The sequence below is a fragment of the Erithacus rubecula genome (assembly GCF_903797595.1).
Source record: "Erithacus rubecula genome assembly, chromosome: 4".
Taxonomy (NCBI): Eukaryota; Metazoa; Chordata; class Aves; order Passeriformes; family Muscicapidae; genus Erithacus; species Erithacus rubecula.
In genome coordinates this window covers 10,345,314-10,362,604 of record NC_136686.1, presented here as the reverse complement: position 1 = coordinate 10,362,604, position 17,291 = coordinate 10,345,314, and positions in this window count along the sequence as shown.

Sequence of the window (17,291 nt, the reverse complement as noted above, 5' to 3'; positions counted from 1 at the left end):
TTTTCTATTCCTTGTACTGCCAGGCTGGATAGGGGGCTGCATGGGAAGCTGGAAGGAGGGGGGCAGGAGGAGGAAGTCGGGGACATTGGAGTTACCGCATTTGTGTTCCTAGGACACGGTGATGCGTGATGGAGCCATACCCTCGTGGAGACAGCTGAACACTTGTGTTATATATGCAATTCGTGCTGATTAAATTGTAACAATATTAGCAAAATTGCTGCTTTATAATTAATAGAAAAATTGTACTTGTTACAAAGCAAAAAGGGATAAAGAAAATGGTTAAACAAAGGAGATAGAATCATCCTCCAGATGTTTGATGGGAGTAAAGATTGTAAGGGTATAAGTCTAAGAAGAGCATCTAAAAATAAAACTTTTGACCTTGAATTGGGCCAAATTGGGATAATTCCAGACATTAGACAGTGGACTAAGGCCTGTTGTGGGACCATATATTTAATTATATAATCCTAAGCTTAATGCGCTGCAAGGACACACAGCGAACACTGAGGAAGACCCAGAGCCTTCATCAGAAACAGGACCCCTGAAAGGAGGAGAGACCCCCGACCACTGGAGAAGCATGCACAACACAACAGAGTGATGTAGATTTTAGGAATAGAAACTAGGAGGAGCCTTCTAGAAGATTCTGTATTAATATGTATTACTAAACAGTATGTAAGTGAGATTCTAGCTTGACTGATTTGGTACGGTGAGAGGAATGGCCCTACCCGTACCCCAGTTGGGGTATCCCCTGGTCAGTTTTGCTTATGCTTTATTCAAACCTCGAACCTCAATTATACTAAATTACTGCCAAATTTTGTATTTACTTAAATATATGTAACTAATATACTTTGATTATATTTATTTATATACAATTGCTGTTATTAATAAATTGCTGCTAAATTTAACCTTGTTGTTTCGATTAATTGGACAAAATGAACATATTCAAAAATCTGTTCATAACACTTGCCTGCCTCGGGAAGCAGGCAATTAATTCCTTGATTTGCTTTGGTTGTGTGTACAGCCTTTGCTTTCGCTATTACACTGTCTTTATCTCAACCCAGGAGTTTTGCAGCTTTTACCCTTCTGATTCTCTCTCCAGTTCCACTCATGGGGAGTGAGTGAGTGGCTGCCTGGGCCAGGCTGTTGGCTGCGATTAAACCATGACAGAAGCAGAAGGGCCAGGTTCCTCTCAGTGTTGAAGTAGGGCTGGAGAGGGTCTGTGGGATGGGGAAGAAGCACAGCAAATACTCAAAAGAGTACCCATTTGAGATGAACTTTAACACCCTTTGGCAATGCAAATTTCAGGGACAGTATCAACTGCTCCCTCTGGATGAGGAAGTTAACCTTGAAAATAGAGTGGCTTGTGTTGCCTCTTGCTGATGCCTGATTTGAAAGGCATGTGAAACTACTAAGTCACAGTCATGGTTCAGGTAATAAAGAGTAAACCACCTCCAGAAATAAGGCCAAGGTGGTACTGCCTGTAGTATGCTCTTTCTTTGTTGTTGAAGGCTATGTAAGAACCTTTTCTTTGTGCATATTTCCCCGCATCTGTCACCTTCGTATGATAATTGAGCCAATGAAATGATTTTTAAAAAGCAATAGCAAAGGAGAAGTAGAAGGAGGAGTTTGCCACGTCACAGCTTTAGAGAAACAAATTGATAGTTCTGGATTGGTTTATGTTCTAGGTGTGTATATTGGCATTGTCAGGTTGTCAACAGATCATCAAGAATGATAAAATTCAAATTCATACTCAAGGTAGTTTCAGGACCGACTGATAAGGTAGAAAATTATTCAAACATTGAGTCAGCAATATATTGCCAGCTTTCAACACTAAATAATAATAATGAATCAGGCAAATTGTACAGTGTTGTTTTTATTTATTTGTCTTTCGTTTTTCCAGCCAGTTCCAGTGAAAACATACATTTCTGCATTAATCCACTCAGAAATCTGAATTACTGGCCTGAGGAGCTTTGCTGCATACTTTGTTGGAACAGTATTAACAGTATGAAGCAATAAAGTAAAGTGAAGCACTGCAAGCAGAAAGAAACTGCAAAGGCAATCTTGGCAAACCTTTTTCTACTCTCCACTTAAATCCATTCAAGAAGGCGTTTGGATCAGACCTGAGTAAAAGCAAACAAAGAAGTATTGCTGGATTTATCCTATTTGTTACTATGTTTTGCAAATACAAATGCATAAATACTTGACTTCCTTAGCGACTTCAAACAGAACGAGTTTATGTGAAACAACACAACTGGGTAAGCCAAAAGGGATCACTGTATGGAGTCCCAAAATGCTGTGTAGTAATTACAGCCTTAAGTATCAAGCCCTTTGCTTAAAGTTAGAAACCAGTGTGGCTGGATTGCCATAACCTCTTGATATGCAGCTGTAGTATTTCCTTGTTTTCCCTGACTCTGGTATTCAGCTGATTCTGTAGTAAGTAAAATCAGCTTTCAGACTTGAAACTGAAATATTGATTGGTATGAGCAAAGTATGAATGGAAGTATGTAAGCACCAGAAGAAACAGGAGAACAAAGGTTAAAAGAATGGCCCGTGTTAAATCACCAAAACCATAGCTAACAGCAGTAAAATCAAGAAATGGATTGTTTTTCTCAAACCGGAAATTCTGCATTCTGTAGCACAGGCAGCTTGTCAGCAGAATATCCTACCATCTGACATGCTGGCAGGAAGATATTGCACGTCACAAATAACGTTTATTTCCTGTTGGTTCAACTGGAAGCAGACCATAGAGTGAGGAAACACAGAAAATGTGCAAAGAAGTTTCATGATGTACACGGAGGCAGCAGTAGCCAGAGTGTGAAGCACAAGGATGCCACCACAATCAGTGCTGGGTCCCACAAGCTTTCCAAGGCAGTTTTCCACTGCCAGTGGAAAATAATACAAGAGATACCAAAAGGGTGTGATGGCTGGTGCCCATCTTCCCTTTTGTTACATGCAACATGGATCCTGGCAAAACCATCACCTCTAGGGGGCTGCGAGTATGGGGTTTTCACAGTCTGAACAGAGTTGGATAAACTGAATGAATGTGAGTGAAAGCTGGCATACTGGGTGAAATGAATGCATACCTAAATGTAACTTCTGCAGCTTGACTGAGTGCAGATAGATTTTGAAAAAAATCTGCCTTGTCTGGTGTATCTGCAGTCGAAGTGCAGGATGTGGTTACACTGGATCCTCTGAAGCTGCTCTGTGTAAAGTAGAGGCTATTCCTGCTCTAAATGGTGCAGCCCAGCTTCCCTGGTGGCTCTGACCACATCAGCAGTTCTTCCCTGTGGGCATGGCTAAAGTGTGCAGAAACACCCTGGGAAAGATGCTGTCAAACCGGCTTCCCCTCTTTTTTTTCTGGCATGTGACCTGTTCAGTTCCTCTTATCATCACTCCCATTCTACTTCTGGAGACGCCTCTTTCATTTCTCAGCTTTGGGTCACCTTACAAGTTATTCTCTGCCCCATGTCCAACTCTTTTTCTTACCTTGGACCCCCCAGACTGTCTCAATTAGTATTTTGCAGAACATCCTGGCACCACTGTTTTCTTGTTTCCCTCCAGCAGTTCAGTACTGTTTGCTTAGTTACCTAATGTCTGCGTTTACTTGCCTGAGGCTTTCCAAGTATTTTGGAGGCTTTGTTCTGTGGAAACTGTTAATATATGTTATACAAGTTCAGCTGGTGGGACGTGGAGGCTCTCTTCTCACCTGACACGCCTGCCCCAAACACACCCAATAACTGCAATCAGTTCAGACTATCTCATCTCCAGCACAGGCACTGGAGGAAGACACAGTCTTTGCTGTAAATTGTAACTGACTCTGCTCACATCACTTGCTGGAGTGGATTGGGCTGTGGGGCTGTATGGGCAGGGACATGCTTCCCAGGTACCGTGCTGTCCAGAGAGAAGGAAAAGGAGCATGATCCAAAGTGGAAAAAAGCCAATTTGGCTCATACAAGAAAGGATGAAATTATTACGAGAAATTTAGCGGTGGAGGAACAAGTGTAGGAAAGTAAGGGGATAATCAGCAAGTGAAGTGAGTGCAGATGTGTGAGTATGTGCTGGACTAGCTGGAGTAAAGGTGAAGGCCTGGGAGCTGGGGCAAGTGCATCTCCAGGGACCAGCTCAGGATGTGAGTGAGGGATCTGTTTGTCTCTAGGGGCAAAACCACGGGGAAGTCAGTTATGGGACCTGGAATGTCCTGGCTAGCCCTGTGTGACAGTCTGTCCTGGCAACTGGAGTATGGCTGTGCTTTGTGGATCCCTCTGTGAGACCACAGCATAGGATGGCTGCAGTGTGGGAGTGGGGCCATGTGCCTGGGAAGTCTCATCTTATGAGAGATCTGAGACACTCACCTGTTCTCTTAGGTGGAGGACAGCCCAGGAATTACAGGAGAGGAAGGGAGGAGAGAAGGAGAAAGAAGCACCTGGAATGGCAAATTGTCCCAGCAGTGCCAAGAAGGAGAGCTGTGGTCAGTCTTCTGGGCTCTGTCTCCCCTTTCGTGTGTCCCAGGGTACTTCCTGCCCCTCCACTGCCCCCCTCCTCCCTCTTTCCCACAGTGCTGCAATTTTTTTATTTTGGGTCCCTTGCATCTCCTTTCTCCATCTTCCTCTCCCCGTATTTGCCCTATAGTTCCTGGTATCTTCTTCCTTTGCCGTCTCTCTGTCTCTGGCTCCCAGGCAGTATTTTGGAGTTCCTCCCTTTCTGTCCTGGAGCTTATTGGTGTTTCTCCCATCTCTGTCTCTCTGTGAGGTGGCTTGTCCCTGTTCAAGGTTTTCCTCCTTGGCTCTATAGCATGGAGTGAGTCTATTTCTTTCTACATCTCTCTTATCTCTGCTCCCTGCCTCTCATTTTGAAATCTTTGCTCTCTGACCTGTGGCCTACTGGGATGTGCTATTTCTCTGTCTCTCCTTTTTCTAGCTCCCTCTCCCTATTTATCAACTACTTCTTTCTCTATCTCTCACTCTGGTGCTGGATCGCAATCTTTAATTCCTCCTTTTCTTTCATGAGGCCCATCTTTCTTTCTCCTGCCTACCTCAGGCTCCCTGCCCTTGTTTTAATTCCTCATTCCCTAGCTGGTGCTGTACTTTCTGTGCAGATGATGTGGTATCAGGGTCTTTATCCCTATCTTTTAAATTCCTTACTCTCCCTCTGTTAGTCCATTGCATCACTTATTTTGCTATCTCTGTGTTCAGCTCCATATTCCTGTTTTTTCCTTCTCTTCTCTCTTTACCATGTTGCTCCTGGCTGTTTTCAATTTCTCCTTCCTTCCTTCCTTCCTTCCTTCCTTCCTTCCTTCCTTCCTTCCTTCCTTCCTTTCCTTCTTCCTTTCCTTTCCTTCCTTCCTTCCTTCCTTCCTTCCTTCTTTCCTTCCTCCTTCCTTTCCTTCCTTCCTTCCTTCCTTCACCTTCCTTCCTTCCTTCCTTCCTTTCCTTTCCTTCCTTCCTTCCTTCCTTCCCTCTCCTCCTTCCTCCTTCCTTCCTTCCTTTCCTTCTTCCTTCATTTCCTTACTTTCCCTTCCATTCCTCCTTCCTTCCTTCCTCCTTCTTCCTCTCCTTCCTCTCATTCATTCCTTCTCTCCTTCTTCCTTCCTCTCCTCTCCTTCCTCTCTCTCCTTCCTTCCTTCCTTCCTTCCTTCCTCTTCCCTTCCTTCCTTCCTTCCTTCCTTCCTTCCTTCCATCAGTATTTTTGATTTCTCAGACTCTATTTTTCCTGCTCCCTGTGATTCAGTTTCTTCCTTCTCAGCCCTGTGGATGGTGTGATTGTTTCCTTTTCTCTCTCTCCTTTTCTATTTACCTGTCCCTTGCTCTGAATCCCAGGTGCCCCCTGCACCTTATTGCTTCCCACACAAGTGTCTTAATTCTTCCTTTCCTGCTGCATAGCCCATTGATTTTTCCTTTTTTCATCTCTTTCCATCCTTCTTGCTGTGCCCACTTTTTATTCCTTTCTCTCTGCTCTGTACCCTGCTGCTATTTTTTGGCCTTTTCCATCTGGTTCATTCTGCCCTCTTTCTCATTGTCAGAGACTCAAATATTATAGTTTGTGACCTAAACCTTTTCATTAAAGACTTCTGTGTATTATAGCAAAGCTGTATTATAAAAGCTGCAGAGAAGAGCATCACACCCTGAATGGGGCTCTGAGAGGCCCTAGACCTTTCACTGATGAAGATAAGATTAAGTAAGGACTCAGGGCTGAGCACATTCACAAATCACAAGCCTAACACCTTCAGGGTGGAAGCCACAGCCCCAGGGCTATCAGCAGCTAAGCTCACACAGGTCCTTGCACCAAAGAGTGGGGAAAAAGGCTTTGGATGTGTGTTGGAAAGGCCTCTGGTCACAGATGCAGTGAATGTCCATGCTCTGATTTGCAAAGGAGCCCAGCTGTGGGACCCTTCACCGAGGGAAGTTTCTCCACAGCAGAGGGGGTGACACAGCCCATCAAAGCCCTCCCCACCCCCAAGGGGTCCCCAGACCCTGTACCTGAGCATGCAGCATGATGCAGCAGACCCTCAGTGTTGTAAGGGACTGTCCCCTGCTAGGGAGACACCTGGATGTTCCCACCTGGCCCAAATAAATATTAATTCAGAGAATTCTATAATCTTCGGTGTGTGACAGCAGCAGCAGGGGACCCTCGCCACCAGGACCAGACAGAGGGGAGCAACGAGACATTGCCGGGACCCTTGGATGGGTGATGTGCTTCCATGTAACCCGTCACTCTCCCCCATTTCCCCATCCTCCTACTCTCCATGGACATTTCTCCCCCTAATTCTTTCTTTCTCTTTTCTTTCTCTTTCTTTCCTTCCTTCTTTTCTTTTTTTCTTTTTTCCTTTCTTTTTTTTTTTCTTTCTTTCTTTCTTTTTTTCTTTCTTTTTTTTTTTCTTTCTTTCTTTTTTTCTTTTCTTTCTTCTTTCTTTCTTTCTTTCTTTCTTTCTTTCTTTCTTTCTTCTTTCTTTCTTTCTTTCTTTCTTTCTTTCTTTCTTTCTTTCTTTCTTTCTTTCTTTCTTTCTTTCTTTCTTTCTTTCTTTCCTTTCTCTATTAAATAAAACATATTTTTTTCTTTTGGCACCAACATCTAACCTCGTTTGATTTTAATCACGTTTTTGGGTATATTTTGAAGCTTCAAAATTCTTTCCGGTTTATACGCAGAGACTCAGTTTCCTTTGCTCTTCTGGGTTTAAACCGCATGTTAACACTCCTGCACCCACCACTGTCCCCTGCCATCGCCATCCCTCTCTGTTCCCAGTGCCTCTGTGGTCAGCGTTCCGTGTCCGGTCACTAATTCCTCCCTCTGTCAATTCCGATTTTTCTCTCCGATCTCGCTTAGGGACGAGTCTGGGATAGGGATGGGCCCTGTGTCCCTGCTGCCACCTGCTGCCGGTCCTCGGTACTGCTGCTGTCCCTGCCCCCGATGGGTTTATTTAGGGATCCCCACCCCCTCAGTTATTACAGTTTGTGGGGACACCCCAAACCCTCCCCTGTTTCGCCCCTAAAACCCCCCGACAGGATCCAGAACATACAGACGATGGATGGGAAACCGCAACGGGCTGGTCAGTGACCTGGGGTTTGGGGGTGCCCCGGCATTTCAGGCGGTGGTTCCCATGATTTTGGAGGCTCCCTCATAATCATAATAATTTGGCGGGTTACAAATACCTATCGGGGTGTCGCAGTCATTCGAGGGAACGGTTCCCGTAATTTCGGGAAGTTGCCTTGTTATTTTGGGGAGGATTCCCTATGATTTTGTGGGAATCCCTCATAATTTGTGGGGGGAGGATGTTCCTAATAGTTCGGTGGGTCTCCGTTATTTTTGCAGGGTTCCCATAATTTTGGGACTGATGCGCGACATTTTGAAGCACTGAGGACTCTATCCAGGTGCACAGAGTCCACTCCAGGGGTTTTGGAATAACGGGAGAAGGGAGAACGCCGGTATCGGGATGAGAGCAGCGCTGTGCCGCTGTGCTTTACGGCAGTGTGGCGGGCACGGCGCGGCGGTGGCTGTGCTTTACGGCAGTGTGGCGGGCACGGCGCGGCGGTGGCTGTGCTTTACGGCAGTGTGGCGGGCGCGGCGCGGCGGTGGCTGTGCTTTACGGCAGTGTGGCGGGCACGGCGCGGCCGTGGCTGTGCTTTACGGCAGTGTGGCTCCATGAGGGGGCAGAGTGTTTTGTGGCAGTGTGATGGTGCGGGTGGTTACGGCCCAAAAATACCTGAAATTCATAGGGAGGGTGTGTGTGTAAAATACTAAATCCTATTAAGTTTCTCATTTATATTATATATATTGACAGGTAATAATAATTTATATAAAAATTGATTTCAAAATACCACTCCCCACCCCACCTCCGTGTACCTGCCATATTATACAGAGGGTTTTAGACAGAAGAACTCCTTAATAGATCCACGGGGCTTGAAAACGCAAAGAAAGCTTTTATATATACATAAGTGAAACTAGAATTAAAGGCTTGAAAATGTGAGAAATTATTGACTGTATTAAGGAAATAGCTGTTTGTGGTGAGCCAGGGGAGGAGCAGAGCAGTTGCTGAGTGTCACCAGGGTAAAACGGAGGTAATCTGCAGGAGACAGGAAGGGAAATTTTGGGAGATAAAGGCTGTATTGTAGAGAATGGACATTCTGAGATGAAAACAAGGTAATTAGTAATGGAGAAGAGGGGAAGTTTTGGGTGGTAAAATTTTATGTAATCTCTAAGGGAAAGAAGGAAGGTAAAAATGAAGGTCTTAGTAGAGGACGTTTTGGGTGTAAAATTGAGACAGGTAGGAAAAATTTTGGTGGTAAAAATTGAGGTAATCTGTAAGGGACAGAATAAACATTTTCGGGATAAAAGAGGTAATCTGGGGTTGTAAAATCTAGCAAAACTGCAGGGCGCATAATGAGTATTTTGGAAGTATAATCTGATCTAACCCATAGGGGACATTTTGAAGTAAGATTGAGGCAATTAGTAGGTGACATTTTGGGGGTAAAATTGAGACTATTTGTAGGGGACAAGTAGGGAGAACCTAGGGGTAAAACCTGAAGAAATCTGTAAGGCACAGAACTAACTTTTCTTTGTAAATGTGAGACAACCTACAGGGGACAGAATGAACAATGGTTTAATATCTGAGATAGTCAGTAGGGGACAGAGGTAAAATTAGGATAATCAGTAGAGAACATCTTGGGAGAAAAACCTGAGATAATCAGGGAATGTTTTGGGGCTAAAATCTGAGGTAATTTTCTCAAGGACAGAATGAACATTTGTGAGGGGGAGCAGAGGTGACATTTTTGGGACAAGTGCTGAATTAATATAGATGAAACAGAATCAGCCCTTTTTCAGTGGAGAATCTGGGGCACTTTAGCGAGAAAATAGAACCTTTCTGAGAGAAATTAGGGGACTGAATATTTCAGAGAAGAAAATTCAGATAATCTTTAAGGGACAGAATGAGCATTTGTAGGGAAAATTGAGGTAATTTGTGTAATTTATGGAAGGGTTTGGGGTTAGAATCTGACAATCTGCAGGGAACAATTATGGGCCATTTTTTAGGGAAAAACTGAGGCAATGTGTAGGGGAGAGAATGTAAAAAACCTACATAATCTTCAGAGAGGAATAAAATGAATATTTTAGGAATGAAGTTGAGTCAATCTTTTGAGAGGGAAGGAAAATATTGAGGTCAGATGAGGTAATCAGTAGAGAACAGTTAGAGAAAATTGGGGGGTAAAATTGAGATAATCTCCAGGATAGAGAATGAATATTCTGAGGTGAAAAAACAAAAAGATATAATCAGTAGTGTATAGGAAGGACCAGTTGCCACTAATATCCATTGGGACACTGAGCTATTGACCACAACCTTCTGGATCTGACCATCCAACCACTTTCTTATCCAATCTAACAGTGCACTCATCAAATCCATCTCTCAAATTTATAGAGGAGGGTGTTGGGGAGTATGTCTTTACAGAAGCCTTTTACATCTGTTATAATAATAAGTTATTAATTTATTTTTTTTTTCTCATGCCACTGCTTTGTTTCAAAAAGCTCCTTGAAATTCCCTGAAATCTGTTTGACTCAGGTGGTGGTCACAATCTCCTTTAACATAATCAATTTGAGGCACCTGCCTCCCAGATAATTTATATATTTGATCCAAGCACTCCCTGTGTGCACTCATATTTTTGTTCTAGCAGGTGTACTGCTTCAGGTCATTTGCCAAGGCTGGACACAAGCAGACAAAAAAGACCTCTCTGTCACAGTTAGGAGTGCAAATCATTTAGGTAAGCATAGGTCATCCAGAGAAGACCTTGTGCTGAGAGAGTTAAAAGCAATTGTTTTCAATGCAAGTGGAATTCTCATGGTGGTAGTAGGAAAAGGGAAATTTTCAGCTCTAGGTCATGTTTTTCTCAGCTCTTCTGAGCAGAGTTACTGGGAGAAAACAATGCAAAACTTCAAGTGAAGTAATGTTGAAACATTCTGCATATGGATATAACCTCAGTTCTAATTGCAGTCTCTTAGAAGATTATGGAATAAACCCTCCTGGAAATTCATTTACCATCATGTTTAACATCTTGTTGGATGAGGAGTGCACCCTTGTTAAGCTGTGTGAAGCTGGGAGAAGCAGTTACTACAGAGAATTAGGCTTGCCACTCACAGGGATCTTGACAAGGTGGATAAATGGGCTGACAGTAACCCTGTGAAGTTTGAATGAGTGAATATAAGTCCTGCACCTGGAAGGGAGTAATGCCTTGCAAACATCCAGGCTGGGTCTGACTGTCTAGGCAGCAGATCTGCAGAAAAAAAGCTGGAGGTTCCTAGTCAACAACCAGTTGCCCATGTGCCAGTGGTGTGGCCTTGTGGCAAAAAAGCCCATTGGCTTCCTGGGATGTTTTGGTAAGATGGAGTTTGCAGACCCAGGGAAGTGATCCTTCTTCTCTGCTTGGCACAGGTGAGACCACATTTGGAGTTCTGTGCCCAGTTTTGGGCTCCCCAGGATAAGAAGGATGACATACTGGCACAAGAGTAATGGGAGACTACCAAGCTGTTTGAAGCTCTGGCATGTGGCATGTGAGGAAAGGCTGAAAGAGCTCAGTGTGGCCAGCTTGGAAGAGATGAGGTGAAGGTGAGCCCTTACTGTGTGTTCTTACTATGAAAAACATGGAGGAAGAAAATGGTTACACAGAAGAAGGATCCAGACTCTCAAGATGAACAAAGAAAGGACAAGAGGCAACAGACACAAACAAAAGATCTTGCAATTAGATATGGGGTAAAAACTCTTCCCACTGGGAATGGAGATCCAGCGGCCATTTTTACCAGTGGCTCATTCTCCCAGGTAGTCTTTACAAGCATTACCTAAAATTTGCCAGCTGTCAGCATAAGCCTGAATTCACAAGAGTTAGTAGTATAGTAAAGACAGCATGAGTCTCTTGAGCCCCTCAGTGAGATGCTGAAAATCAGCAACAGCAGCTTACAGCTCTTTGGGAAAGATTACTGTGATTTAGAGCCTGTGGAGAAAGCTAATAATAGAGGGAAATGATAAGAGTTTAAAAAGAAGGATAAATGAAGGTAATGAAAATGAAGCAAAACTCCAATGCAAAGTAAATGTTTAGATTATTAAAAAAAAAATCTACAAAATTTCCAGTCATAAAGGATGGAAGCTGAATGAAGAAATAAAGTGTCAGGAGCAGTAGGGAAGGTTGAGTTGTTATTTGCTTAAAATCAGACCCATTACATTTCATGCTGTCAGTGCAAAGCACTTGGATCTTCCTATTCTTTCCCACCCTCAGGGACTAGTGACTCACAAAGCTGTGGTACTAGGCTGGAGCTTTTCTCTTCTTGTGATGTTTCTGGGCCCCAAGAGTAGGAAACTAAACTAAACTAAACTAAACTAAAACTAAAGAGAGCTATTAAGCAGAAGACCAGTGGGTGTCAATGCCTCAGAAAGGCAAAGCCTAAAAGACTGGTCAGAAATCAAAGGACCAAATAGGTGATGATGACATAGTAAAAACCATATTGTGTCCTGGCTGTCCAGCTGCTTCTGGGGCCCTGGGAGAGGGGCATAGGATGGGAACAACCCATTTGAGAGACACAGAATATGTGAAGTTGGAAGGGATTTATCAGGATCATGGATTCTAACTCCTGGCCCTGCACACACACCCCAACAATCCCACCCTGTGCATCCCTGAGAGCATTGTCCAAAATCTCCTGGAGCTCTGGCAGCCTTGGGGCAGTGACCATTCCCTGGGGAGCCTGTTCAGTGCCCAGCACCCTCTGGGGGAAGAACCTTTTCCTGATATCCAGCCTAACCCTCCCCTTACACAGCTCCAGCTGTTCCCTTGAGTCTTGTCCTGGGAGTGAAGAGATCAGTACCCATAACCCTGCTGCTCCTCAGGAGGATCTTGAAGACTATGATGAGGCTACCCTCAGTCTCCTCCAGGCTGAACAATCTGTTGGTGAGTTTGTAACCACTAGATGGAACCCAAATACTTTGCATTAATTCTCTGATCATCTGCAGGGAGTTCATCCTGATTTTAGGTAAGGCTGGGTGTCTGGTAGCTAAATGTCAACACCTGTGCCCAGTAGCAAAGGCCTTTTGTGGAAATACAGCAAGAGCTCCTAAAATATGGGTGAATAATTCATTCATTCTAGTGAGCAGGGATACTGAATATTTTATGTCCAAACCATGGTAATGTTATTGGTTCCTACTGAGTGGCACAAAAGCCTCTGATGACTTGATGGAGAGCACTGGAATGCATCATTCATTAGACAGACCACCAGCACATGATTTTGGGTAAGTCATTTAACATGGCTGTGGCTTGGTTCCCCCTTTGCTGAATTGAATTTCAAAATTATCTGCCTTAAAGTGTGCTTGAACATTCACAGTATTATTCTTGAAGCTTTTTAATACTCCTTGATGGGGCACATCTTGCCAGTATGCAGTGACAGACAAAAATGAAGTCATCTACAAGACAAATCCTACATTCTGCTGTCCTCTGGTTTCTGATACTCTGGATTTGTTTTTTTACAGCCTGTTAAATAAAACAAACTAAATGACAGCTACCATTCATTTCTTAAAGGCTTAGAATATTTAATTATAATTAAAGAATAACCAGTATTATAAAGCCTAAAGGCCCCAGGCAAGATCAGCTCTGTGTTGTGCTATATCTTGTACAAACAGAGTAAAAGGAATTCCTTCCCTTAAGCAGGTTACAGTCTTCACAGGAACAAATGTACCTGGGAACAAAGAAAGTGCCCTAGTAAATGCAAAAAAAGCCATTACTTGACATAAGGCAATTCATAGGTAAAAGAGTAGCTCAGCAGCTGGTGTAAACCTGGCATATCACCACTGATGCTGTGAATTTACAGCCATTTATACCAGCTGAGGATATGCCTCAGGTAGGGGAAGTGTCTTTCTTAATGTCAGATTCGAAGTCTAGCCTAGAGTTGAACCAGATCATTTGAATCCTGATCACAAGGCTTTGTTTTCATGCACTTGCTTCCCCACTGGCCAGCCTTTGGAAGGGTGGCTTGCTTGTCTCAGACTGTGCTGCTTAAGGACTCAGCTGTAACATCACTGCACACAGCTTGTAGAAACCCAGTTGGGATTTTAGATGGGCACAGAGTAACGTGGAGAAAAACTAGTTCAGATCTGAAACAGAAGGACTGAAAAACTGCAATTAATTGTTTTAAAGGAGTACTAGCAGGAAGGAGAGTAGAATTCTTGCTATTATCAAATAAATTTTGAAAATAGTTCATATTCTAAATGATGCTTAATGATTAAGTATTGTCTTTTCTCATCAAACACAGTATCTTTAGCTGTTATCAGATAAGTAGATTGTGATATATTGTTCCAAGTGCATTAGGAACCTTCATAGTCAATAGAGATTATTTTTCCTTTTCTACATTGAGGTGATATTGTGACTATATTAATAGTAGCAATATACTTCAGAGTAATACAGAGATATTTGATTTCTCAAGACACGTGGGAGGCTCCAAGATATTTCTCAATAGTTATTTTACCATTCAAATAAAATTTAAAAGCCTGTGATAATGATGACTATTCTGAGAAAAAGACTCTTCTTTATCAATTTGTATGTATAAGCGCCAAGAAAATAGTGAAAGTCATCAGAATATTGAAATGAAGCAGGAAAATCTGTTCTGGTAGTAGGAGATTAATGGTCTTTCTGATGTACAGTCCATCAGAGAAAGAAAAGACAGATTTCTTACATTTTGCCAATTGTCCAAAGCATGCAAGGAAAGTGGTAGGGAAGTTAGTTCCTAATGTAATGTATTGATTAATTGATAGATTATATGAAATACATTAATTGATAGCAGAACAATCCAAATCTGTAACTTAAAAATTTGTACAGTGTTTAGGCTTTTAGTCTTCCCAATTCAGCTTGGAGGTTTAACAGGAGCAGTTTACAGAACCTCATCTGAATCCAGTGAAGTTTCCTTTGGAGGGGTTTAAGTGGGAGAGTAAAGCTCCAGGGAAATCATTACCAGGTGGGTTCACACGAAAAAAAGGTACAGAAAAAGAAAGAGGATGAACAGTATCTATATGGAAAGCTCCTCCTGATTCACAGTCCCAGGCTAAGAACATTGCAGTTCTCACTTTTGGCATTTCTTCCTGTCTGTGTGGTGTTACTTGAGCAAGATATAAATTTTTCTCAACAGAGGAAGGTCAGTCAAACGAGGTACTTGGGTTGAAAAAGGTAGATAAGGAGTTTTGTAATTGGAGTCCTGCCTTGTATGTGAATTCTGAATTTCTTGGTTTTGGTCAGTGCACTTCTGCTAATGACTGAATAAATCCATTGTCCTGCTCTTGGAAAGAAGCAGTTTGCCTCAGAGACTTTGCAATATTCTTGGAAGTAAGGACATAAATGAAGAAGCAACTGACATGTAAAAAGTAGCAGAGTTGTAGCATGCTTGACATATAAGAGACTGTGCTTGTAATGATAAATTTTGTTAATATAATACAAAGTAGCAAAACTTTAAAACAGTAACTAACACTTAGCAACTCATTGCTGATCCACCTAAGAGTAAATAATAAATGCCCATTCAGCTATTTCTTCACTTCCATAAAACTATTTGCGCTGACATGTAGATGTAGTGTCTTGCAGATTGATACTGCTGACATTCATTCACAAGTTGTGCTTTATTATAAAATCTCTGTGGCCTTGGCTGAAGACAGTTTTCCTGGACTTTGGGCTTGATTATCTCCTGTGATATGCAGACATTTGTTTATTGGAGGGCACAAGTTACTGCTGTGCAACATTCAGAAGTGATAAAGGTTCTACATTTAGTTTAATCCTGTTCCATCTATTCTGGAATAATTCTGCCTTCAGAAAAGGGCAAATATGAAATATGAAGTATGGTTGGCTAACAAAGGTAAAACTGAAAGCTTTAGTCTGAATTGGATATCAAAAAATAAAAGGTGGTCCACAAGTTTTGCTATACTGTGGTGAGTGATGGGGAACAAGAGTGTGATAATTGTTTGCAAGCCTTTCCTGGAAACATCTTGTCTGTTCCAAGGTGCAGAAACTCAATCTGAGCATTATGTAGCAGTAATCAGCATTTTAAATGAAAAATGTTACTAGCATTCTCTTCTTGGAAAGCTGAAGTAATAGGGAACATGCTGCCAGCATTTAACTCTGGACTAGACAGTGATGTTTTTCAGGCATGTAGGCAATCACCAAGCCAGTGTAATGTGGGCCAGGTTAAACCTGCAGCACAAAATTGGAATCAACATTTGAAGTTTCCACTTTTCCGACAATTTTAATTTAGATTTTATCATCGCTTGGAAAGGTTTTTATGTATATTTGTATATCTAAATATCTCAAGAGCTTGTAGATTTTTTGTCACTTTCCTGCAGCTGTGAACATCCGATGAAGGAGTAGAAAGATGTTCCTGCCTGTTGCTTGTCATGTGTAGTGCAGGGTAACGTTACAGCAGTAAAGTCAGTCCAGCACCTCTTAGCACTCCAAGGGCCAGCCACCATGGCTGGCAATTTAAAAGTGTCAGGGAGCATCCCCAGCTATGAGAACACAGCTACTTGCCCTGTTCAGCCACTGCCTGGAGTGGCCCTTGGCAGCACTTTTCCCCTTGTACCAGCCAGCATGTGCTTCAGCAAAGTCTGAACATGGTTTGGGAGTTGATGGGGGACATGAAACCTCAAAGGAGATTTGGGTGCCATTGGGCTGGCCTGGAGGGGTGACCTTAACAATGATGTTGTTGGCTGTCCTGTGCCAGCACTGTCTTGGGGACACTATGTTTACCTGACTTTACTGATGTTACTTGGGAGTAAGAGATACAGTTTGCATGCACCTGTGATGTCCCATCCTTAAGGGGAAGGGAGCACCCAAGATCCGTAGATGCTCGTGGTCAAAAGGAGCAACAAAAGTCAGAAGGTCTGCAAAAACTCACGTCAGTAAATTACACCCTTGGTGTTCAAATTGGCAGGTTGGTCCCTGATTTACTATATAAGCACACATCAGCAGTGGTTAGATAAAGTAGTAAGATGAAAAAGAAGAAAGGAGGAAAGACAGAAAAAGAGAACAGCAGTCCTTGTTCTGGCATTGATCTAGCCCATGGGATGTCCAGGGTCCTGGGTCATGCTGACTGGGCTTGGTGGGGCACCTTTTTATAGATAAGTTTTCCCTACTCTGAAGACAGGGCTCTTATTTTCTGTGCAAATTAGTTGCTAGGCACAGTCCCTTCTTTCAGACCTTTCTTGAAATGGGTAGGAGGGCTAAGGGGGTCTTGGGACCCCCCTACTGTCCATGTCCACATCTCAGCCTCATCCCTGTGCTTGTTCTGTGCTGTGTTGTGCTTATCTCCAGGAATTAGAACCAGGGTGCTTGTCCCAGAGAAGTGCTGCCCTACCTCCACATGGCCCCCTTTTCCAGCCACATTTTGTTCTTTCTCACTGCATGTTATTTTTTGCTGTTTCCAGCAATCCTTGGTTGGGTTCACAGCCATCTGGCTATCTGTGTTTGAGATATACACATTAGCCCTTTACCTTCTGAGATTCTACAGCACTGCATGATTAACCTTGCTGGTAAAGAGAAGATTTAACCCAGTTAAATTACTGCAGTAAACAAGGTCGCAGCACCTCCATTACCTGCAGTGCCCTGAGCATCTCTAAATGTCCCATCACACAGGCACTGTCCAGATGCAGGTTGTTTCTGCCTGTCAATGGGCAGGAAGGTTTTGCATCTAACAGGCTCCCTCATGATTTGTGCCACATGCCAAGGTAGCATATCTTGAGGCATCTCATCCAAAAGTAGACTTTAGCAGTACTGAATGTGTGTGTGATATAATTGACTGGA